Source organism: Thunnus albacares, chromosome 15 (genome assembly GCF_914725855.1).
Source record: "Thunnus albacares chromosome 15, fThuAlb1.1, whole genome shotgun sequence".
Classification (NCBI taxonomy): domain Eukaryota; kingdom Metazoa; phylum Chordata; class Actinopteri; order Scombriformes; family Scombridae; genus Thunnus; species Thunnus albacares.
Genome location: NC_058120.1, coordinates 24,696,397 through 24,722,346, shown reverse-complemented (window position 1 = coordinate 24,722,346; position 25,950 = coordinate 24,696,397). Strand labels below are relative to the sequence as shown.

Below are 25,950 nucleotides of genomic sequence, written 5' to 3'. Positions count from 1 at the left end.
AATGTCAACCTTGTGGTCTATCCTGTTATATCACCCAAACCTACAGTGGCTCACTCTTCCTCTCTTCAAACCGCTGTCAGCCATGTTTCTGTCTTTGAGGGTACTGCAAGTCTGATAGATTGATGTGTTGCATGTCAGTTGCATTTTTTGACTGACATTGGTCTTGTTGAAACAATGGTAACGCTGTGCTTTATTGTAGATGACAAGTAAACTCTGACTGGCCCTGCAGTGGAGCCCAGACAAGTGCAGCCAAGGCCTTCTATGAAATAAGAGTCTTTACTGGGAGCTGAGACACTGTTCATCCATATGTTTCATTCCTTTGTGGTTGCTTGTATAAATTGTGGAGCAAAGTGATAGATAGAGTCTTTGAAAATATACTCCTGGGGGTATTACTACTGTACCTGAAGAATAAAAGAAAATGGTCATATATTTTAAAAAGAGGATGATGGTATTAAACACTTTTTGTCCTGCTTTTTGTGAAATAGATACAGTATATACAGTGACAGGGCTTCTTTCCTGGTCCTGTTTCTAGGAGTTTGGAATAAGGTTTGATTCCTTTTGGGGCGATGCAAACAAAACACAAGCAATGACAATGTGACTCTGTCATTATTAGCATATTTGGTCAAACAGCATGTTGTTACTATAATTATTCTTCTAAGTTTGCCCCAGTTTTGTGGCAAAAATGATATTTAAGTGTGTCAGGAAATGTTTTGAGCTCAGCTTTCAGTCATTTTTAATCTTTACTTTGATATGTAATCTACGACCTTCATAAGTTTACCACTTTACTTGCAACATCTTCCAATATTTTTTGTGCGTCGGAGACAAAGATTCATAAAAACATTGTGCCGGCAAACTACAAAGCCTGACTGTTCTCAGATACATTAGACACTTCATTAAGCACAAACAGCTGTGGGTCGCTTCAGATTCACAATGCTGCCGAGGCAAATTCATACATTTATAACAGTAAACAAGGACCTTTGAGTAAAGTTATTGTTCAGGAAAGATACTGTTATTGAATCAGGCGTGATGCTACTTCATCATAATGGCAACCAGGCCAGCACTCAACACGTGCATCAGGCTGATACTGAAACTTCTTACAGTGGAGTTTCACCTGCATATCATGACTCAGCAGTACTGTGACGGTGCACAAGGCAAAATTGTAATAAAATTACACTGGGGTTATGAGTTTATCACAAAATTAGCTTGTAATACAGAATTGTTTCCCAAATTAAATGGATTTTATACCTCAAGATTAGTTTACTTGTGATGGGGAGAACCACTCAGCCTGGGAAAACAACTGTATGTCTTCTATGGCTCTGGATGAGCTTTCTAATGGAAAAATGCAAATAATCTTGTTATCAGGGTTATCTCAGCTAAAAAGACTAAAATAGGATTTAAAAAAATTAACAGACAGGATTATTACTTGCTGAAGTAAAATGAGAGAATCAATACTTTTCTTATGTCTGTTATATATTGCACCAGAGCCAGGAGGTGATTAGATTAGCATAGTTAGCTTGGCTCTGTCCAAGGCTCTTAAATATGCCTACCAACACCTCTAAAGCTCACTAATTAAAACATTCGATCTCGTTTGTTTGGCCTGTAGACAAACATAAAGGTGATAATGACAAGGTATGGTTTTGGGGGGAGAAAAGTGTTATAACCATTTCTTGATGATTAACAGTTTGTCCAGTCCTAAAGGTTAAGGTGTATACCAAATAACCACAATGTCCGCGGTTCAATTCTGGACATTTGTTGTATGCCTCTCTCTCTCTCTCCATGTTTCCTGTCTCTCTACACTCTCGATTAAAGGCAAACATGGAATATAATCAACTTTTTTGTGCGGCGTCTCCACTGGCTTCCTTGCAACCAGGCATGAGTTTGGGAAGTCACTGCACACATCTGCTGTTCACCATGAAATAGTTACAGCACCACTTCACATCTTGTGTTTGTTCACAAGTTCAACAAATGACATGCATATGAATTAATAAGCTTTAGAGGTGCTGGCAGGCATATTTTTGAACTTTGAACAGTGCCAAGCAAACTTTATGCTACGCTAATTGCCTCAGCTCCGTAATAAACTCACAGAGAATGATATCAATCTCCTAATCAAACTAAATAGTGATGAAAACTTTACAATTTCAAAAATGGGCCTGTGGCTCCCACCTCTGACTGTTATCAATGGCAACTCTCACACAGGTGCAACATGTAGGGAAACTTGATGTATTTCAACAGCAAAATGCAACTTGTGAGATGGTATTATGGGGCGAGGGGAGTACAACATAAAAAGAAAAATACTTTTAAGGAGACAACACAAATCACCTTTCACACTGCAACATGCAGTTAGCTACATAGCTGCCGAAAAACCAATTGTGAATTCCTACACTTTTTCAGTTTCCCAGGTCTCTTACTCCATAGAAAATTGGACTCCCTGCTGCCTGCTTTCAGTCTTTCTTCTTTTTTGTGTGTTGAGAAAGGTGATAGCCTGGATTTAGTGTGACATGGTCTGCAACCTTATCAAGAAGTCTAATAAGCACATCAGCAGCACTCCTTCAGACTGTGCACTGCTCTCAAATAAAAACCTCGCTTCTTTAAAAACTCTACATTTTAGGAATTTTGCAGAAGAGACTTTGAGAGTGACATTTTTATACATTTATAGAGCAGCTCATGACACTATGTAAGCATAAAAAAATGTCCCAGGAAAGAAGTTCTAAGGTTTTCCCTTTAAAAACAGCAGCGGGGTTCTCGTCAAAAAGTAAGCGCTGCATTTGTCACGACGCGGCCCCAACCTCTGTCAGGATGCCACATAAAGACTGCAGTGTTATAGTTGCCGGGCGAGGCACAAGCCAAGGAAGATGAATAAATCAATCAGGTGTCACAAACATCAGTGGAACGCCCACAATCGCATCCAGCAGCAGTCAGCTCCATTTCCACACAGAACTTTAGCCTCGGAGATTGGGGAACAGAAAGGAGGGAGTAAGAGGGTGCACATGATGCAGTGCATTTTTAAAAATTCAGCAACTTTGTTTTGCAACTGAAAACAATGATTTGTTGTGTCCTTCAGTAGGTTTCAAAGAATGTATGACCATGAGATATACTTAACACTAATAAGTCCCTGAAATACTAAAAAATCTTTCTAAACCAGCTCCTTACTACAGAATAAGAAACGGGGTTCACATGAACACACTATTATCAGCCAAAGTCAGAACAACACTGATTATATTACAGAGGGAATTTCTGTAGTGCTACAATAATTAGTCAATGAGTCAATCAACTGAAATATAATCAGCAACTATTTTGTTAATTGATTAATCGTTTCAGTCATTTTTGAAGCAAAAATTCCAAATATTCTCTGATTCCAGCTTCTCAAAGTTGAGGATTTGCTGCTTTTCTTTGTCATTTATGACGGTAGATTGAATATCTTTAGGTTTTAGACTGTTGTTCGGACAAAACAGGCATATTGAAGAAGTCACTATGGGCAGATCAATCGATAATGAAAGTTTGTCTTTTATCTGTGCTCATCTCATTGGTCTGACAGCTCAATCTCCAGTCAAGAATGTTGATATTGGACAATTCTTGGAAAAACATATTGTTTATGGCAAAAACTGTAGTTAAGATATGGTTTGGATTAGGCGACTAAACCAACCAACCTCCTCACCTTATTTTCCACCTGAGTACATGAAGGACACACTACTTCCTGCATCAGCACTGAACATTGCCAATGGATGCAAATCATGACCTGCAGAACCATGCAATATGAACAGTACTCCTATGAATACTGGGTTGATGTGATGTTACATTTTCCACCCACCAATCAGAATTTGCAAATATAAAAACTGAGTCAGTATCTTGCGACAGCTGTGTTGATTGCAGATGATGCCAATGTCAATTAAAAAATGATCAAATCACACTCACACAATCTGGATGAAACATATTTCAGTTTTAAATTTTATCAATGTATTAATGTATAAATTAGCAGCTTTTCTGGAGCTTTTAAATCGCAACACACAATGTTCCTCTGCAGTTGGAGTTTGTCCAGTTGTCGTTGGATTATTCCCATTTCTCTGAGCAGTGTAAAGACTTCCCAAGTCCATGTTGGCTTAAATGTTTTACATTTGAAGTTCCACCAGAACAGCTACTAAAATTGAAATTGTTTTCTTAACTGTTGTTTCCATGGTAAAGAAGGAAATTTCAATCAAAATCTTTAAACTGACATGGATGAGAAGTGCTCAGAAATTTGAACATTAAAAATCAATAAAAAAAACTGTGAAGAATCCATCTACATGTGATTCAATCTCAAGCTTGAGAACAACTAATAAATGGATCATGCGGTGCATCGTTTCGTCAAATTCTAAGGATATTTACTTCTAGCTTTAACTTTGATTGTTGCTTATGTAGACACAAATATCTAGATAAAGGGATAAATTCTAAACATTTGAAATAAAGTTTTATTCTGTCCCTGTTAGACCTCCAGTTAACTGCTGTCATTCTGTGCTGCTTTGAGACACGTCCCATTGGCTGTAAGTGGCGAGAGGTCTGTGTCTGACGCAACATGCCGGTATCTTCTCATGTGCTTTTCTTTTCTTTTCTTTTCTTTTACATTTTGGGTTCAAAAAACAGCATGAAAGCACCTTTTAGGATTTGTGTCCACATGGTGCATTCAAAAGATTTTATTCTTTCGTCTGTCTTTGTGCGGTTGTTAGCGGAGAAACGCCGCACAATCATTACCAGGCTTCTGCATGTGTGTGTGTATGTGTGTGTGTGTGTGCTTGCCCTTTGTCCTCTTAGATATTCAAAAGCAAATGATCACCTGCAGCACTGTAACTGTGAGAACAGACTCTGATCTGGCTTGCTCAAGGCTCTCAAAGGCTTGGCCATCATTTAGTAGAATTGCTGTGACCTAGAGTAGCGGGATGATTTGGGTTATTTTCAGGCTGTAAATCCACATAATGATGTTTTCCACTCTTCACAAAGAGCTGCTCTGTTTACATAACGCACATCATGCATCTTTAATGTTTTAGTTCTGTTTGGGCATCTGGGGACACACACTGTAGTAGGAAATCGCACAGAAGTCACCCTCCTTCTGTGCTTACTGTGTTCTCAAAGAATAGGTAAGAAAATAAATAAATGTGTGAATGCAAAGCGCCGGGTGATCTGAAGAAGAACGTCCTGGATCGCATATTTCCCGTCAAACAGAACAGAATACTTTTGCATAAAAAGTTTTACAACACCACAACTCAGCAGGTACTTCACAACGATCTATAAACGAACATTGTTTTTGAGCAGATGTGGTAATATGCAAAGCCTAAAACCCGGTATCTTCACAGCAGTCGGCAACACAGTGATGTCAAATCTAAAAATGAAAACCTTTGACTAGCAGGATGCTGCCAGATGTGATGTGGGTGTATGATCATAGCTGTGAAATCCTTAAATTAGAACCAAAGATCACCATATGGTGGTTTTCATGTACCCTGTGAAAGACTGATGTCAGTGTAGGTGATGGAAATTCACTGTTTTAACATGGTGGATGTTTTGTGTGGAGGTAGAAATTTTCGGCCTGATTATGGTCCTATGGAGGGAAGAGGAGGCGGTTACCAAAACATTAGTGTTTGTCCTCTGTAGACCGTCACTGTCTGAAGCAAATCTAACAATTACATCAAAGTGTGACGTCCAGAGGAGGTTTATAGCTGATGAGTCGTTACAAACCTCTGGCCTACTGACCAGAAACAGGTCACAAAACATTTGCTACCAAGAAGCAAGGAAACAATATGGTTCTGCAAAAAAAATTATATAATCATATAGTCATACAGTCATATAATGTCGGTCCATCAGTAGGTAAGATAACCAGTCAGTTAATATATACTTTTTTGATATTAAGGCCCATTGAAGAGCAAAATCTTCTCCAAGCAAGTGACTCAGTGACTGAACATAACAATAAAAAACATTAACTGTGCTTTAGTTGAGAATGTTTATTGTAAAGAAGGAAATATGTTGTCGGTGAGCATTTTTCAGATACGCGCTAGTATCTGCTCTATTTCCTCATTTCATTGATGAAAATGTAATTCAGGAGGCATGATGTCTCTCAAAATGTATTTGCTGTTTCAAAATCATGTATCCTTTAATTATGTACAACATACGTAGTATAATAGTATATAAATGTAATTTCTAGGAGACAGGGGTTGGATACACTTAGCTAATTCATCTGTTTGACAACATTGACATTTTCTTTTAAGGAGGTAGAAGGAAAAGGCCAAATATGTGTTAAAATATCAAAACCTCCTTAACATTAGAGCCTCCCTCTAGGCTCTAGACAATTATAAAGTGTTCTACGGTCTAAAAAACATTGGTAACCTTTGCTATTGATGAAAGTTTAAGGTGTTTCCAAGGATATTAAGAATCATCTCCAAATAAACACAACAAGCAAGGAAAGAAAGAGTTCAGCTAAAAGAAGGGTACATGTGGTGGTTTATTATAATCCATAATTCTTGGTGGTGATTTGCCTGAATGTAAATGGCAGACCAGGGAGGGCGTGAGCATTAATTGAATTAGTTGAATTACAGACATTTTATTCTTAATGTCTGTTTCCGTCTGCTGAGAGTCAGAGATCTATGGGGTTTACCATGCTGGACTATCACAGGGAAGTAAAGTAAAAGTACAGTAAGTCTACTTTTCCGCGGCTGACAGTTTGACTGATGTTATCCGACTTGTCTTGATGCAGTGAACCGCTCCCACCTGGGACCAACAGATTACAGGAAATATTAAAAATGATCTGTCACAACCCCGGCCTCATGCTTGCATTTACTTTTCCGAATCAGTTATTTTATTACACTCCGATGAACTCTCAGACAGAGAGTCACCGGTCACTAACGCTTATAATTTCGAATAAAATAGTCCTTCGTTAACTTTTTTGTTCAGAAACCGCGGGTGGCATCAGGACACAGCTCCTTCAACATCAACAACATCCTAAAAATAGCATTGATTTCCACCAAACATTTACTCACCATATGTGTGTATAATCTGTGGAACTGCTCTGGGTGATAGTTGGAGATATAGAGGCAATTACACAGTAATAGATTCAATCTCAGGCCAAGAGAAACATAATTGGAGAGAGAGCTTTCGCCTACGGGCCAGAATATTGTATATTGTCACTGTGATTATAGACACTTGGCACAGCGTGGTGCTGTTAGCAATTTAAAATCAGCGCATGAATGGTTGACATTAAATAGACTGCTTTAGATCATGGCTTTGATTGCGCTGTAATGTTTGTCTGTGTCAATTTCAAAACATCCTATTTGTTTCCTGCCTGGCCAGTTGACTGTGATCAAAAGGAAATGGCAATCCACACTTTGGTGTTGTGTTTGTAGCAAATGCAAATTTGATAAAGTGGATGCCCAAAAGGAAATGAGGTATTCAAAGAAAACTGCAAGGGCTTTGGTACATTTAAATTTACATGCCGAGCATTTAACTGATGCTGCTGTCCAGAGGCCGTTAACTAAAGAACAAGATTGAGTTCTGAGATGACTGATGAAAAAAAAAAAGACTCCGTGTTGAGATAATAGATGCCTACATACATACGTTTTGTCTCTGGAGACAAGAGAGCAGCAAGATCAGGAGCAAGTAAAGCAGGGATGTCCGGTATTAGTGACGAGGAAAGGATGTGTAGCGACTAACACCACAGAGCAGACTGAGGTGAGAAGGTCATGCTTACATTGGAGGGGGGGGGGGGGGTCAGAAAGGAGAAAGGTCAAGACATGGTGGAGTAATGAGCATGAAACCACAGGGAAGGGAGGACTAAAGCACACAATACACCTGCTGTTGTATGACACGCATTGAGACAGCTTGTTATTTTCTATGTACTGTGAATTCTGAGACCGGGCTTGTACCACTTGTGGATTCTTTTATTTATTCCTCCTCCATGTCTATAGCGGCCATGTAGCCTAAGCAGCACGTCAGCAGCAGTCCACTGTGTACACTGGATCTGTTCAGCCACAGTGCCGCTGTGCCTTCAGATGCATTTTAATAGAGATCACAGCCCTGTACACAAATCAGATAGCCATGCAATTAAAGGAGACTACAGTTTATTCCAACTTTGGTTTTGTTTTTACAGCTCTGGCCACTGGTGAGATCTCAGCGCTTACTTCGAAGGGTACGATGTGATTATAACTGGTAGAACTAATGGCCTGAGCTACAAAAGTAAAAATGCAAGTTGGAGGAAAACAGGGAAAAAAAATCACTTAAAGCCTCAAAAGCTGTTTCAGGATGCAATTAAAGTAGGTTGTGTATTAAGAACAAGCTGCCAATGAAAGGCAGCTGCACTGGTTGAAACTGTGATGGACAAATGCAGCTAAAATGCATCAGGGGATCCACAAAGGGTAAGTAGCCGAGTAGGGCTTTTAGATTCTCAGGTTACTAAAGATGGACGCCCACCTTCGTTCCAGATGGGTTTTGAGTGAAATCGTCAGAAAACACACAAGGGGCAGGATCTTATTGGCATCCTGCAGAATGTTGGTTCTCTGTTGAGCTCAAATTCACTAAATGTCTCAATACCGTTCTAATTTCCATTCACACGTAGGTGACATTTACTTAAACAACTAACCCTGTATAACAATGCAGAAAATTTTGCATTACAACAGCAAGTCTCCAACCACCTTAACATATACAGTATTAATATGTTCAGCATCACTATGTTGGTTGTTGGTGTAACTTTAAGGCCCATATAGTACTGCTGCATTTATATATATATATTTGTATATTCAATGTCATTGACAAAGTGTACAGTATATAAAGAGGTTTGGCCGCTGCTCCCCCTCTATGAATAAAAAAGATCCTTTTGTAAACAGACAAAGATAACAAGGTGGACCGCAGTACAAGGAAACACTGGATCAATTCTTCGTGCACGAAAAAATGAAAGTAAATCACATATTTTCATGCTCAGGTTTTTCTGCAATAAAAAAGAGTCGGTGGGCCACACAATGTGCAACATGGCATATTGTGAGAAAGCAGTGGTGTGACAATCAGTTAGCAGTGTGTAGGCAACATTGCCACAGGACCAGTATATACACAGCTGCAGGGACACTTGCTTCCCAGAGTTCACGGCGGCGTGTGGCGCAGAGGGGACAGACAAGACAGACTGCAGAGAGGGAGAAGGAGAGCAGATGGATGAGCGTTGTCCTTGTGTTTGAAGTTGTCTTTCCTCATGGCTATGCAGTATATTCAGACATGTAGAGTATACACACACACACATACACACACACAAATGTAGAGCGTGAATGGGGATCATTAACCTAAATTACAGTGGTTTTTTTAGAAGTGATTGGCCAGCAGCAGGACAGCTGGTCAACATCAGAATAACCCGCTGAGAATCTCAATGTAATGCTAATACTAAACGTGTGTTCGGGTGGACTGTAACAATAACGGCTCCTTGCTCTATTGTTAACCAGTGTTGAACCAAGGAAACTTCAATACTAACCAAAAAAAAAACAAAACTTGCAGTAATCGCTGTTCAGGTCAGTCTGTCTTTTTGTACATTTTTACAGGCCTCCAGATGGTTCAAAAATTATATTTTTGTGTGTGTGTGTGGAAACTGGAGGGGGGGGGGGGGGGGGGGGGAATTTATGCAATTTACTTGATTGGTAGTTGCATAGTGCCAGAATATTGTGGTGTGAAAGAACATTCCCTTGTGAGAAAATTGAAGCCTTATGGCAAGCTCACACTGGTAAATATTACATTTTCGATACTTACTGTTTATATAATATTTATGTTTTTATTTCTGCAGCCCTGATTTCAGCATTCACAGGAGTTAGAATACAGTTACATTAACTATACATTGCAACACCTACCTTAGCAAGTCATTAAACTTAATGTTCAGTCTTGATGTTTTCCTTTTAGCTGTGTTTTGCATGTTGTTGGCACCACATGACAGCATTTTTCTATGTGTTTAACCGTGTTAAATGATTAATGGTCTGCCTTAAAATTCCTCACATTCCTCAGTTTTCCCTATAGACAGCATTTGGTTACTGCATACTTCTAACATTTGGATGGACATGAAAGTCTAGATGAATCACAAGTACAAACAATGAGCCACTGCTTTGAGGAAATTATGGATCCTTAAAACATATCAGAGGGAGATTGCATACAGTACAAAACACTGAAACCATCTGTGAAAGCACAAAAAACAAACAAACATGGAAACATCCAGTCACGTAGCTTAAAAATCTGTTGCTATGTGTTGATTCACTTGCTTTTTTTTTCCTCTATCGGAAAATGGTTAAAAATGACCATTATAATTTGTGGAGCCATAACATATTTAGTTTCCTATGATTTATGACCAAAAAATCCTAACATTTGATAACCGAGAACAAATGAACGTTTGCCATTTTTGCTTGCAAAATGTACTAAAACGATGAATCAACTGTCAAAATATCTGCAGATCAATTCTGATGAGTCATTTCACTGCATGTTTTCACCACACTGACCAGTACATGCTACAACATCAACACTGGTTTTTGTTGGTTCACTTATTGATAAAGTTATAAAAAAGACTCCTTTCACGTTTCTTTGTTGAAACTAACATTAAAAGTAAACTTTTGAAATTTACATGTACTTACTACTACACACATGACTACACACATTTCTCCTCTCTATTTCCTATTCTAATATTTTCTTATTTCATAGTGTCGGATGGGGGTAAGCAAGTGTTATTGATGAGAGTTCAGCTTTCTCTGGATGGAGCAGTGGCTCACTGCTGTTAAGATAGATGTGTTTTTACCCAAAAAATCATGTCAAGCACTGCTCACATGAGTGAAATAGGTGGACACAATTGCTTTTTTTTCCCTAACACTGAGGGTTCCTGAATATCACACATACATCAGCTACACCACCAGAAACTAGATGTTTTATTTTCACAATGACATGACTTACTTCATGTCGTTTCATTGTCATTTTTCATGACATTCTAGGAAAATATTCTTGCTGTGGAAACAAGTGAAATGCTCTTGCATCAATTAGCAGTGTTTACAATTTCTGCATTGTTTAAACAAAATGAGACAATATAATTCAACACCAGATTAAACAGCTCTTAAAGATGAACATGTTTACAGTGAAGCTATTTCCATGCAGGATGCTGCCCAGAGGGGTTGTCTGTCTGCCTAGATGGAGATAAATGCCCAGTGTTGCCCAGAGAGAGGCAGGCTGCTGACTGATAAAGGCTGTGTTTGGGATGAAGCTCGGCTGTTAGTGTTTACTCTAATTGTCCTGTAATCACCAGGTTTCCGGGGGAAGGAGGGGTCTCCTGCCTAGCTGCACCTGGACCCTGTTCCGGACCGATTATACCGGTGGTGGATGAGATTCCTTTCCTGAACACAGTCTGCTCTAAAACACACCAGGAAATCAGTGGGGGAAGGAGGACAGCGACAGAGGACAGTGTGTGTAAGTGTTTTATGTAATTCAGTGTTTATAGATTATATTGACAGTGCAGCTGTATGAAGTATGGGTCTGTGAGGGGTGGAAAATAGTGACCATGCTTTGAGCAATAAAAGAAAATGTATATGTTTGTTTATGTAGCAGAAACAAGATGGTAAACCATAAAAAATACATTGACTGCATAATTGAAGGTGCTACAAGTAGCAATTTAACATCAATAAATCATTACAGCACTCATTTTTGGTGTTAGTATAATTAGACAAGAATTAGCAGCCTGTAATAGTCTCTGCTTTACCTTGTGTGCACAAGGATTAGATTTGACAGGAAATGTGACAGAATTGCTTTACAGCACAAACATGGAAGTGGATGGTGTTCACAGATACCATTTCTCACTTCGCACAGTCTAGTTAATTATTATCAGTAAAGCCAGAGCGAAAAACCTTTGCTGCCCTCAAATTGAACTTGCGAAGTCAAAATTTTGCACTAGTGATTCGAGTACAAGTGAAATTTACATTTCAGTTGGTCTAAGTTGTGAGAACAATGTCAGGAGGTAGACAATAAAAACAATTGCTGCCTTATTCAATTTTCAAATATAGAAAATCATTTTGTGTTTCCTGCATTTCAGTGACATCCTCAAAACAAGAATAAAAGGTATTAGAACAGGTAACTTCCACTGGCTCTGACACTCTTAGCCAGGCAAGTGGCGAGGCTCTAGTGACGGCCATGTCAGTTGGATGGTCATTTGGTCAATACACCACTTTGGTCCAAACTGAAATATCTTTATCTATTGAATGGGATGCCATGAGAGTTTGGACAGACAGTCATGGTCCCTAGAGGATGAAACCTAATGTCTTTGATGACAGCCACTGCCTTTTAGACTGTGCATCAGCGTGGGATATGTCTGACAGAAGCTCTGTCATAAATTGACATTTTATCCAGTTTTTAACCAAAATTTAATGATACGCTTTTTAGATCCTTGTCCTTTTATCTGCATGTTTTAACTAGGTCAAAGGTCCTGAAGCCTTGATTGAGGATTTTGTTTTCAAGTGAAAGACTGCACCGTCACCAGGGTAGCTTATCTAGGTTTGTTTTTAGCCTGGTTGCTATTGGAAGAAGGCCCCTGAAACCACTAAACATCATCATGGCCGTGTGTTGACATTGCCAGCTGGCATACTCACTGTTGCAAGATGACCTCTGACAGCCGAAGCGGGATCTTAAAAACAAGGATGAGCTAATCCTAGTGTTTTCATCCATTGCCACTGCCCAAGCCAAACATCTCTCTGCATTGGGCTCCTCCTGCATCGGCAACCGAGGCACGAGTCCATCTGCTGAGTGCTCAGCCTCTGTCGCACACAATGATCCCACTCTTCCCTGGTTCGGCTCTGTACCACTGGAGGGGAGCCGATCCTTTCAACCGATGTCCTGGGTCTGAATGATGACATGTGGCCCATCCTCGGGTCTAAACTCAAGTCCCAAGCCTGCTTCACTCCCTGCAACTCAGGGTTGTGGGTCCTGGTCAAGAGTAGCAAGGGTCATGCTAAACACCCCTCCTAACGCTCTCATCTGACACTCTTCAGCTGAGCAATAAATTCCAAGCTCTTGACAGTGGGGACTCTCCACTGAGGCTCCAGCTGGGCAACCATCCATCTTCTGCCCATGCCTCCTCTCCCAAGCCAGTTGTTGGCTCCTGCGGCAGACCACACCTGCTGCCATCCGAGTCCAGTACCCCAGGTGGTCAGGCATGCACACTCAGGCATGGCGTCAACCCTTGGTGCTTGTTGTTGGCACCTCTATGCCTCTACGTAGCGGTACGCAGTAGCCAAACTTTCTGCTATCCAGGAGATTGTGTAACAACACAACAATACAACTCTGCTTCTGCAGTTGTTGTCCACGTCGGCACCAATGACATCAAAAATCAACAGTTGGAGATTCTCAAAGAGGTGTTCGTGCACCCCGTAGACAGTTTGCTGGACACCGGGAAGCAGTGCGTCATCTCTGGTCCACTGCCCCCCCAAAACCAGGTGAACACAGCTTGTTTTTAGAATTATGCTCCCCGATTATGATTTTATCAGCTCCCCCAGGAATTGTAATAGGGGTAATAGGCTAGGTGTTGTTTTAAAAAACTTAAACTTAAATGTGTCCTGTTACCTTCCAATGATCTTTCTAGCTTTGAGGCCCTTTTCCTAAAAAAAAACTTATTGCATAGATCTTGTCATTTTGTGTTGTTATTTATTGTCCTCCAAAATCCAATACCCTGTTTTTTCCTGAACTGTCAGTTTTTATCTTCAGTTGTTCTCTATCATGACAACGTTTTGATTGCTGGTGACTTTAACATCCACGTTGACGATATTTCTGACGGCTTTAGTAGTGAATTTTTAAACATTATGGAGTCTTTAAATTTTACTCAACATATGTCAGGCCCTACTTATAAATGTAGCCACACATTGGACTTAGTTAGTTTTTACTTTGGGTCTAGATTTATCATCCTTAGTTTCAAGAGACATTATCACTGATCATCTATGTCTTGTTTTTAATTCTGTGTTTTATGTGAACAGGAATCCTCATAAGTGAGAAATTTGCATATTTAATGACACTAGTGCTTCAAGATTTTCCTTATTATTTGTGAAGTCTGGTTAATCCTTAGATTTGTTTTCAAACACTAATGATTTAGTGAACTTCTTCAATGATATGTGCACAACTACTTTAGACAATATTGCTCCACTAAAATCCAAATCATCTATTGTATCACCTTGGATTACTGAAAGAATCCTTGGCTGGAAAAGGGAGTGTAGGAAGGCTGAAGAGAGTGGAAGAAATCAAAGCTCTGAGTACACTGTGAGCATATGAAATTTTTATTACAATCTTATAACAGTGAAATTAAAAATGCAAGAGCAAAATACTTTCAGAGCTCATCACCTCCAACCAGCAAAAGCCTAGTTTTTTATTTAAGACCATTGATCGTTTAGTCCACCCTGGTTCTCCTGGTGTCCCTATTACTTCAAATGCCGACTGTGAAAAGTTAACCTTTTTTGTAGACAAGATTGAGGACATTCAATCGAAGATTCACCCCCCCCTACTTCTGTATCTGACTTAGCTTGTCTTCAGCTGGATATTTTGTGTGTTTTTAAGGAAACTGCTATCCAAGAATTAACTGAAACTACACTCACAGCCCTCCAGTGGTTCTCATAGTTTTCTAACAGAAAATTTGTTGTGTCTGTTGTAGGGGTGTGCCTGAATACAAATATGTTATTCAGCAAAGCACAAATAGTAGGGGGGGGGGGGGGGGGGTACAAATATTTGTCTCATACAAATATTTTGACAATTATTTGTTTTTGGGAAGAAAAAGAACATGTCAAATACCAGCACGCAGGTCGGTTACATCGCTATCTTAGTCTCTCTCCTCTGCTCTGCTGTTCCATCTATCAGCAAGCCTCAACGAGGGGAGTCACATCCACCTGCTACATGACGCACATTTCCTTATTTGGACATCACTCCTGGAGTTGGGGGTGTTCCCCAGAGAGCTACTGACACACGAAGTGCACCCAAGGGACTCTCCATGACCTGTTGTTCCCCTTCTCCTTTCCACAAAGATCAGTTGTAAAAAATTAGGCAATAAATGAAAAGTGCAAAGCAAGAATCTCCTTTAAAGTTCTTCCCCACATGTTACACGGTGTGCTGTCTCCGTGTTATGGGTGTATAAATAGGTAGAGGTCTGTCAGCTGTGAGACAAAGAGTAAAGCTTTAGCTCAGTAGTCAGTGTAGTGGTTTATGATCTGGGAGACTCCAGTTCAAGACCCGGTGTGGGGACCTCCTTCGTAAGGTAGTTTATTCATGTAACACTTTTTCTAAAATTAAAAGTGTAATAAAAACAAACGCCTCTTTCCACTTTTATTCAAATGCAAATACAAATACAAATAATTTTGCTCCCTCAACAAATACAGATATAAATACAAATACTGCTTCCTCTGCACATCCCTAGTCTGTTGATGACTTCACTTCCTCTCAAGCATTGTCTATGTATGGGGAACCTCAGGGCTCTATTCTGGGACCAATTTTATTTTCTCTTTATTTGCTCTGTACTCTACTCACTATACTTCATTTCAACTAAGTTATCTTCCCTGCATAATTGCTTAGCTGCAGATTGGATGATTTTCTTCAGCTAACCTCCTCCAAAACGGAAATTCTCATTATAGGCCCTGAGCCCACCTATGGCCAAGTTCTGCCTGCTCCTGGCTCTCTAGCTCAGCTTGTGGTACCCACTGCTAAGAAGCTTGGAGTTATTCTAGACCAGAATTTGACTTTCAAGACCCATGTTAAAAGGCTAGCTCAGTCATGTTTTTTCTACTTAAGAAATATCTCTAGAATTAGATATTTTATTACTTTTAATGATCCTCAAAGAGTTATTCAGACCTTTATCAATTTATCTGGATTATTGTAATGCAGTGTTTACATGCCTTGGCCAAAACATGATTGCATGGCTTCGGGGTTTCCAAAATGCAAAGACGCACAAAAGCATGATCATATCTCACCTATTTTAGCTTCCCTTCACTGGCTGCCTGTCCATTTTAAAATTGATCTTAAAATTTTACTCTTGACTTTTAAGGCCCTGCATGGTATGGCACTGAGCTATCTGGCTGAGCTTCTAAATCATTATTCACCAGCCCGTATCTTGAGCTCCTCTGATAAGACCCTGTTAACTATTCCCCGGTCAAGGCTAAAGACCGAGAGCTTTTGCTTTAAGGGCACACTTTGGAATAGCTTATCTGAGGAACTAGAAAATTCACTGCCTTCTTTTAAATCGTCTGTCAAGACTTACTTTTACCATATGGCTTTTTCTTGATATTTTATCTGTACTTATAGGGTGACCAGACGTCTAGAAAAATAGTAATAGATTATATGACCAAGTTAAAACGAGAGCTGTCTTTATGCTGAGACTCGACTTATACTACTTGAGACTTGAAGGCAAAAATGCTGATGAGACCTGACTTGGTGACACAGTAATATTGAAAAATGCTGCACTTCACGTATTGTGTCTTTAGTGCACTGCCAAATTGTCATGAATGATTAATAACATAATGGAGATATGTGCAACAAGCTGCTGCTATCACCAGAATAAAATGTAGAAGACTATGTGTAGGCTATTATGTAGACTATAATTCCTGCTTTTAGTTATTAAAAAATGTCCTGTTCGTTTTTGTAAACTATTTAAGAGTATTGCTGATGTGTTTTCACGTATCTTCACTTGTGCACTGATTAAACTATCATAAATAATGGATTGTTGATGTCATTGACCTGTTTTAAAGCAGATGATGGAGATTGCAGCTGCCACTGTAGGAGGAATTGGTGATAAAAAATATCTAAAAAAAATATGTTTGTAAGCTCCTACAGCTTAATGACAATCTTAGCTGCTGAAAAGGCGTTTAAAATGACTGTAACATACCTGTCACCTGTGCGTAATGGTTCATGCGTCACATAAACACAGGATCCAATCTTCATAATATTAATAAAGAACTATTAGTTAGTCTGATGTTACTCTAAACTATTCTATACATTTAATCCTTTTGACATTTTAAATTAAGGCTCCCGTGAGTCATTGGTTGAGCTGTTTCAACATGAAAATGTGAATGACTGGACTAGGTATAAACATTGTGAGTCAACTGAACACAGGAATACTAGATTTGTTTTCAGTGAGGTATTATTGAACATATATAGTGACTGTCTGAGGTAAACATTTCTATTGCTACTCTAGAAACAATATGTAGTTATTTTTTAAATATATATTTCTTGTAATCCTGCTCTGAATTCATTCTTTTTTTAAAATGAAACAGGAGTTGCAGTCACGAGGACAGGTTAAGTGTAGCTGCAGGCAGCCACGGAGAAGGATTGATCTAACATGTGCGTCATGCAGACAAATGTGAAAGGCACCACACTGATGACATGAATAGAATAAAATTAATTTTATGTAATGGATAATGATTTACACACTGTTACATACAACACAGTCATTGTGTTTCTTTTTCCTAATGACAGACGGTTGACTTCATGAACAAAAATAATACATTTTAACATTGAGTTTTGACTTTCATGTGTTTTACTGTTTATTGACACTGAATGTAATGTACTGGAGGCCACACCCACTGTCCATGCCCACCCTGGTCCCGAATTTCACCCATTCTCATCTGGTCATCCTACGTACTTATTTTATCTGTTACTTTTACGTGTTACTGTTATCCATTACTTTATCTTTACTTTTAAACTGCTTTATTTGTTATTTTATTTATTAACTATGATGTTGTATATGATTGTTTTCCTGCTTTCTTTTATTTGTCCTTGCTTTTAAAGCTCTTTGTAATGGTTATTTTGAAAGATGCTATATAAATAAAGTTAGTATTATTATGATGCCCTGACTTCTCATCTAGCATCGTAGTGTATCTCAGCACCTACAGGACAGATTTGCAAAAAATTGAATGCAGACTTTTTCAGCTCAGATTGAAATGTCTGGACTAGTATTGGATGGACTGCTATGAAATTTGGTACAGGCATCCAAATTGCCCACAGCATGAATTTCAATAAATTTGGCAATCCCCAGAACTTTCCTCTTATGCCATTATCATGTCAAAATATAAATTGCTTTAGAGGTCACTACAGCGGACAGCTACTCAAAATCCATTTCTTATATATGCATGGGTTTCATTGGTAAATATGCATAACAGCTACTACAGTGGACACTACCCCATAGGAACCCACCCAGTGGCAAGCAACTGTAAGTGGAACTAAAAACAATGACAATCAAGATTGCAGACAATTGATCATAGACGCAGAGAACTACAAGAATATCTGTCCAGTCCTTCTACAGAGTAAGACCCATGTAGGTAAATAACATTTTATAACATCAAGTAATATCTAAATTAGACGTTATGCATCAGCTGTTGTACTTCAACCTCAAACCATGCTACGCTACAACTTTGAAAATACTTACACACTACCTTTTTCTCTTTAAAACACTTGATTTCTGTTCCAGTTTCAAAGGACTTGTGCACAAAAGATTTTTCTAACCAAGGGTCTACAAAAGCAAATTTGAAGCGTTTCATGAACTGTGTTAATTCAGTTTGTGATAGAGGGGAAAATAAACACTTATGTGAAAATGTTACAGATTATTATTTTAACTAATTGACTGAGAGAGCCAATTCTAGAAATGGTGAGAATGAGAGGGAAGAGAAAGAAATGGAGATTGGGGAGAGTGTTATATTAGACAATGCATAATTAAGGAAGGAGGAGGACAGAGAAATTGGAAAATCAGAGAGCAGGTGTTTATAGAGAAAAAATAGACTGTGGTGGAAGCGCAGTATGTGTATGTATGTATGTGGAGGCCCCAGAAAGAAAGAAGAAAAAATAGGAATAAAGAGTAACAGAAAGACAGTTAAGATGGAAACAGGCCTTTAGGTTTTTGAAACCTACAAATACTTAAGACCCAACAAATAACAAATTATACATTTTTTCTATCCGTACATTCAGGAAGGAGCACGTAAATACAGAGGACAGCACATGATTAGAGTCATGTTGCTAGACATGAGGCGCTACTTTATTCTGCAATGTGCACAAAATGGCAAAGAAATGGAGGGGAAAGGATAAATTAGGATGAAATGTTCAGAGGAGAGATCTGTGCAGTGACAAACTGCAAAAAATGCTGGAGGTAAGAGAACTTTGGTGAACTTTAGCTGAGCTTTGGCTCTGCACTGCAGTAAAATAATACTCAGCAAGCAACTTTGGGCATTTTTTAGCTGGTGGTGTGGCTCTAGGAATGGCTATGTCAGTCAGTTGCTCGGTCAGTTAGTCGACCACTTTAGCCAGATTGAAATATCTTATTGCTACATAGTTTGCAGACAGTGAAGTCTACAGGATTTGGTAATCCACTGAGTTTTCAATTATCCAGAGAAGTATTTTGACATCTAATAGATGGATTGGCACAAAATTAGGATGATTCCCATCCTCATGACTTTGGTGACCCCCTGACTTTTCCTCTAGCACCACCCTGAGGTTGACATGCAGGGTTTTGAGCGAGATGTCTCTGCAACAATTGGATGGATTGTCATGAAATGTGGTGCAGACATTCATGTTCCCTTCAAGGTGAATTGTTTTAGAAAACGTTAGCATGCTAACATACTAAACTAAGTTGGTTAATATGGTTGACATTATATCTGCCTATAAAAATCAGCCTGTTAGCATTGTCTCTTGGAGTCCATCAAAATTAAAACACTCCAGTACACCATGCTTTATTCGCCAAACATTTTTGATCTAGATAGCTCTGTGTGTGTTCTCAAAGTTGAAAAAAACATTGTAATTGTGAGTATATTAGCTTGGTTAGCATTTAGCTCAAAGCACTGCTGTGCCTGACAGTATAGCCTGACAGAGCCCCTAGTGTGACTATAAATCGATTAATTGCTAATGAAAATATTCATTAGATGTAGCCCTAATGAGAAAGACAGGCAATAACTTAATCAGAACACAGAGTCGGTCCAATCAGTTGTGATGCAAAAATCAGCACTACAATCGGCCCAACAATCCTACAATGTCCCCATCCCTTCTGTTCAAAATGAAAAAAGGTGTGATGGGAACAAAAGAACATTAATAACGGTTAGTTGTGTTTGTGTGAAGGTCTTCACATTGGTGCATAAAGGACAACAGTGGAAGGCTGTTAATACCAAAACTGCCAGGCTGTTCTCGGGATTGTATCTGATGTGATGGATGAAGTTGTCAATTTTAAAAAGTATGGCCGGAAATATAAGTGTCAGGGAAGCGTGTGTGCAGTGTGGGAGTGGCAGTTTATCCGCAACAGTTCATTTCTGACAGGTTACATTTTTCCCCTTGCTCCTCTGTTTCGCCACCGTGTTCAGACAATCACATGATCCCGATGCTTCTGTTACAACACACCGTCAAAGTAGTAACATGAAAAGTGAAGCTAATTTTCTTGGATGGCATCGCTCTGACAGAGCCTGTCCTCCTAAAACTGAAGAAGCAGCGTGATCTGTGACATCCACTAAGCCTGTGGAAAGTTCATGTAATTGTGCTCCACTCAGTAGAACACCCAAGAGACACACTCCATGGGGTCCTTCGGAGCGGGCAAGAAGTACTGAACGAGGAGAGAAGTGGGGCTCACCAAGGAGGAGGAAAGAGGGAAATGTGATGTTGCTGATGAGAGGAAGGGGCTTTAGCAGGGAGCTTGGAAAGGACATAATTGCTGCTGTCAGACAGGAGGAGAAAGAGTGTGACAAAGAGCAAGAGGAGCTTCCAAAAAAGCATTAAAACACTAATAATATCACGATGAACATGAACAGCGGCTTTATGTTGATATTTATAGAGCGCTATGTTTATCGCAGGTCTTGCACTCGCCCTCTGTGCAGCGTGTGGGCTCTCGCTGCATTCATTTATGTCACTCGGTTCATCTAATTAGGTTCCACTCAATATTTTGCAAGCGTGAACCGAAGACATGGACTTTGTAAGGTTCTTTGGAGAAGCCTAAGAGGTATGCAGAGGGAAGTGGAGGAGTGCAGCGGGAGGTTTCTATAAAGATGAGGAAGGAAGGCTGTTCCTGTATGAAAACATAAAAATGTACTTGTTCTCTAAAGTGTGCTTCCATCCACCTGGTTTGATGCGTATTTTAAATTTGTAGATTTTAAAAAAAACCCTGACTGGCTGGATATCGCAGAACATTTGTTACACCTGGCTGAGCTGGAAAAATCACTCGCTGTTGATTAAGTTATACAAGATCATTTGGATCATCCTTACTCTTCTTCTGTAAAGTCAACATCAACATATACACTTATATACTGTATACACTACTTGAGTGAGCCACTATAAGGCTCACTCAGCAGAGTAAAGAATAAAAAGGGCAACTGGCAAAAATTCCACACATCGTATGTGTAAAAAAAATGCCATGATTCACCAGAGATACAAAAGCATTTCAAGCATTTCTATCAACTATGTGATAGCCTCAAAGTCAAGGGACTCAGGTATCATGGTTCTTAAAGCTCTCAATTTACCAGTCAATCTACATTCTGGCCCTCACCTACGGTCACGACGCTTGACAGTGACCAAAGAATGAGATTGTTGATACAAGAAACTGAAATGAGTTTCCTTGAAAGGGTGGCTGGGCCTTAGGAAGGAGCTTGTTGAGGTGTTTCAGACATCTGACTGGGATGCTTCCTGGAGGAATTTCTGGCATGTCAATTTAGGAGGAGAACCCGGGACAGACCCAGAACACTCGGGGGGGATTACATTTTCCATCTGGCCTGGGAACATCTCAGTAACCCAGGAAGAGCTGGAGAAAGCGGCTAGGAAGAAGGGCTTGTGGGCTACCTTTCTTAGCCTGCTAAATCTGCAACCCAAAGCCAGAGAGAGGCAGAAGATGGATGGGTGGATGCATGGACGAAAAGAATGTCTTTAGTGTCACATCAATAAAACATGTTGCGCCTCCATTTTATGAAGTCCAACTGCATTTGTTTTTGTCACTAGGCTCATCTAATTGGGTTCCACTTGCTATCAATCGAGCGTGACCTGAAGACATGGACTCTAAGGTCCTTTGGAGGGGGCCAAGAGAGAGGCAAAATAAATAAATAAGGTGGTCTATGTTACTGCTGGAGAAATATCACACAAATATCATATTGCACATTCACAGTGACTGAATATTGATATTTTAGATATATATTGAACAATGGTCTTGCACTCTCCTTTGTACTGTATGTGAGGTCACACTGCATTTGTTTACAACTCCACTACCACTAATTGTGCTCCACTCTGAATCTTGCAAGGGTGCACCCAAGAGACAGACTCTTCAGGCTCCTTCAGAGAGAGCCAGGAGGTACCGAGCAAGGCAGAAAGTAGAGCTGCTTTGGAGGGGGTAAAGAAAGACAAGTAGGGAGGAAAGGGTTACTGCTGAAAGAAAAGAGCTTTAGCGAAGAGCTGCAAAGCATATAATTGCCTCAGCTGGACAGAAAAATAAAGAAGAAGAGGAGAGGGTGTGAGAAAGTGGAGAAAAGACAGAGGTCACATGGTCATTTGGCACATGAAATTGTTGACTGCATTTGCATTTGTAGAGTGATTATGCCATTAATATGTTTTTCTATGTCTCTCTGCACTGTATGTGAGACCCCTCTGCATCCGTTGGTGTCGCAAGCTTCATCTAATTAAGGTCCACTCGATATATCTTGCTAGTGACAGACTCCACTGGGTCCTCTGGAGGAGGCCAAGTGGGATAATGGGAGGGGAAGGGGGGTTTTTGCTTCCGAAAAGGAGAGGCCTTTAGTTGGAAGCTGGGAAGCATATAATTGCCTTGGAACAGACAGAAAGAACGAGAAGGAAGCAGAAAAAGGACGAGAAGGATAGTAAAGAATGGGAGGACCAGAGAAGGGGAGATAAAGAGATAAGGAGGAAAAAGGTAAAGAGAGAAATTAAAGAATAGGGGAATGAAAGATCTAGTGTGTTTATTGAACTTGGAGGATAAAGTGATTCTGATATTGAGAGAAAAGAGAGATGAGAGAGGGGAAAGATAGAGATACAGATGGAAAGAGAAGTGGAAAGAAGACACAGAGAGAGAGGAGAAAAGAGGCAAGTCAAAGACAATAGGAGCCAGACAAAAGCCAGCGAGCCAGTTCCATTACAGGTCCTCTCTAACGGGAGGGGAGGCCAGGCTGGAACAAATGGACTGTAATTGCACACAATCTGTCTTCAGAGCTCAATCACTTTGCCCTGCGGGGACCATTGGTGAAACACTTCTCTCACACTAATATAATAACCTTCTCCCTTACTTCCCTCCCCGCAGAGACGTTACCTTTCACCTTCAACACAGACGTTACCTCGATGGAGACGTGAGATGTTAATGCGATCGCTGGTCATCGTTAACCAGCCGCATAATGAACCTTGCATATATTTGCATACAGTATCATTCACAGAGTGTTGTAACCGCAACAAGGAGCTGTTTGCTGACTCTGAAATTCACCTCATGGGAGATATTTTTCGAGACTGATTTTTTAAATAATCTTATTACTCCAATTGTTTGTTTTGTTTCATCATTAACCCGGTGAATAATGAACATTGCATACATTTACATACCATTTATCAATCAAACCCTTTTCTAACTGCACGAGGGAGTTATTTTTCCAGTCTGGAAATCACCTCATATAGACATTTATATATTTTTGCCTTTCAGGTGATTTAGCCCTTTGCATCCTTTTTTATAATACATCTTATTCTTTTGTCCATTTATCAAAGCTCGGGTATGCAACTTTGGAAAAACCAGCAAGAGTAAACTAGATTTTGAAAGTATCCGACCGAAAAAAATCCCAGTCACTCCCTTCAGGCCTCCCTCCAAAGCCGTTCCCCCAAAACACATGAGCATGTACTGCCTGACTACTGCTGTGTAGGGTAGAGGAGCACAGTGCATCGATGTTGTTGCTAACTGCATCCCTAACATTATCATAATGAACGTAAACAACGAACATGGCTATTGTTAGTACTCACAGCTGTCAAACTAGCATGTTAGTACTGGGAAATTTTTATCGAAAATTGAGTTTGATACAGTAACTTATTGCTGACTAGCTAGCGACAGCTGGCTGTGGTAACATTAGATACCATGTAAAGCTAAAAAAAAGGTTAGCGATACTATACAGCCAAAGTTTATTTTGAATGTTCAGCGCATATCATCCATAATGTTTGCTGATGAAGCAGCTGCAGTACCTATCTAGCTACCTGGTGATTTTTTTCTGTTCCCATCAGTGACACATTGACGAACATGAAGTTTGTATTGGACTCATAACATATTATAATACGTTGTTTTGCATGTTAGAGCTTCCATGATGAGAGTATTTTTGGCTCTGATTCTGAATAAAATCCAGAGCCCAGCACATCATCTGGTCAGAGAGGACAGGCCCGGGGTTAGGGTAATGGTTAGGGGGTTAGGGTTAGGGTTAGGGTGAAGCCGAGGTGGTTGTGCAAGAAGGGGGGCAACCAGCAGGGTTCGAGAAAGTGGAGGCAGAGGATGGGGACGTCGGAATGTGACAGGCCAAGGAGCAGATGTTCTTGGACAAGATGACATACATCAAGCTGAGGATTTGCAAGCTCAAAGGATTTCAGGTGAACAGGTATCTATAGTAGCAATTAATTAATTTTGATACCCAAGCCTGATCTTTGATATTCTCCACTTTACATCAGCAGATGCTCCTCCACCGGGCCCTCCTGTTCCAGGTCGACCCACTTTGTGCGTCTGCCAGAATTGCAGAGAAATGCCCACAGATGTGGAAAGAAAGTGCTGTGGGCAACATCATGACTCCTGTGTTTTCATGCCGCCACATATGGAAGGCTATATTTTGCAGGAGGGGGTCTTGCGCCTTGCCAGACGGATCCGGAACGATAGTATTGGCTGATCTTCCAGACCCTTGAGAGAATAACAGACAGTTCTGCTATGCAGAGTACAGACAATTTGTTGTGTGACAATATGGAGCACTAGGACAGGGTCACAGAGTTGTTATACCCACTTGCTGTGTCTGGAAGATACACAGCCGTTACCCAGATCCACATGCACAATACAAAGGCTTCATCCCTAGTGGGGTGAGAGCTGTAATAATACTGTGTCAGGCAGTAATTTACAGTGTGCAATACCAATATCTACATTGAGTGGATGAACACATGTACGTAGCAGACTTTGTTTGTTTTCCCTTTGTTTTATTCCCAGAAGTGTGTAGACAATAATACGTAGGTAAATAAGTAGATTTAATTTATTTCTTGTTCTGCATAATCTGTTCTCACTTGTTTGAATAAAATCTTGAAAATGATAAATGCCTTTTCTTTACACTTACAGCATAAACAATCAAGCCATTACATTTATTATCTTTTCACATGCTGCACAAATAATGACAACCAAATGTGGTATGACACCTTATTGTTTATTTTACTTTTTGGATCACAATAAAATATATAACATATTACAGAAATACTATAACTTATATAAGATATATACAATATATATTACCATAAGCAGTATATATATACAGGAAGGAAGAAAAGGCATGTTGAAAGGTTTGGTGACAGCTGATTATAAACACAGGTCAGTGTTGACTGACAGATCAGGCTGTGCATGTGGCATCATATGGATGCTGTGGCAATCTTCTAATGTTTTGGCAGTGATTGTCCATTAGAAAGAATATTACAGTTGCATATCTGACAGTAATTACTGCATTTCAAAGACACCCACATTAATGTCAAAGAATGATAACACTACAACTGGCTGCATTTTATGTGGTGACAAACATTCATAACAGTTTTCAATGTCATAGCTATTGTGGGAGCCAAGTATTATTTGGCCATATTTTAGATTGGCCAGAAATAGGCATATATCAGCTCTGTTATATCAAATTTGCACATTCATTTTCACTTTCAGAGTCATTTGCATAGTTTCACAATTCAGTGACTTGTTACTGTGTCTGTTTGGCAACAAAGCCACATGTTTAATATGGTTGCGCCATGACTTGTTTAGATAAC

At 39.7% G+C, this 25,950-nt stretch overlaps 1 long non-coding RNA gene across 1 annotated transcript; it reads left to right on the top strand.

Annotated features, from left to right (window-relative positions):
• Positions 1-11,280: 11,280 nt before the first annotated feature.
• On the top strand, positions 11,281-23,817 carry LOC122998726. The gene is made up of 3 exons (XR_006407491.1): positions 11,281-11,424; positions 21,931-22,036; positions 23,237-23,817. It is a non-coding gene; the product is annotated as an uncharacterized LOC122998726 (long non-coding RNA).
• Positions 23,818-25,950: the final 2,133 nt, after the last annotated feature.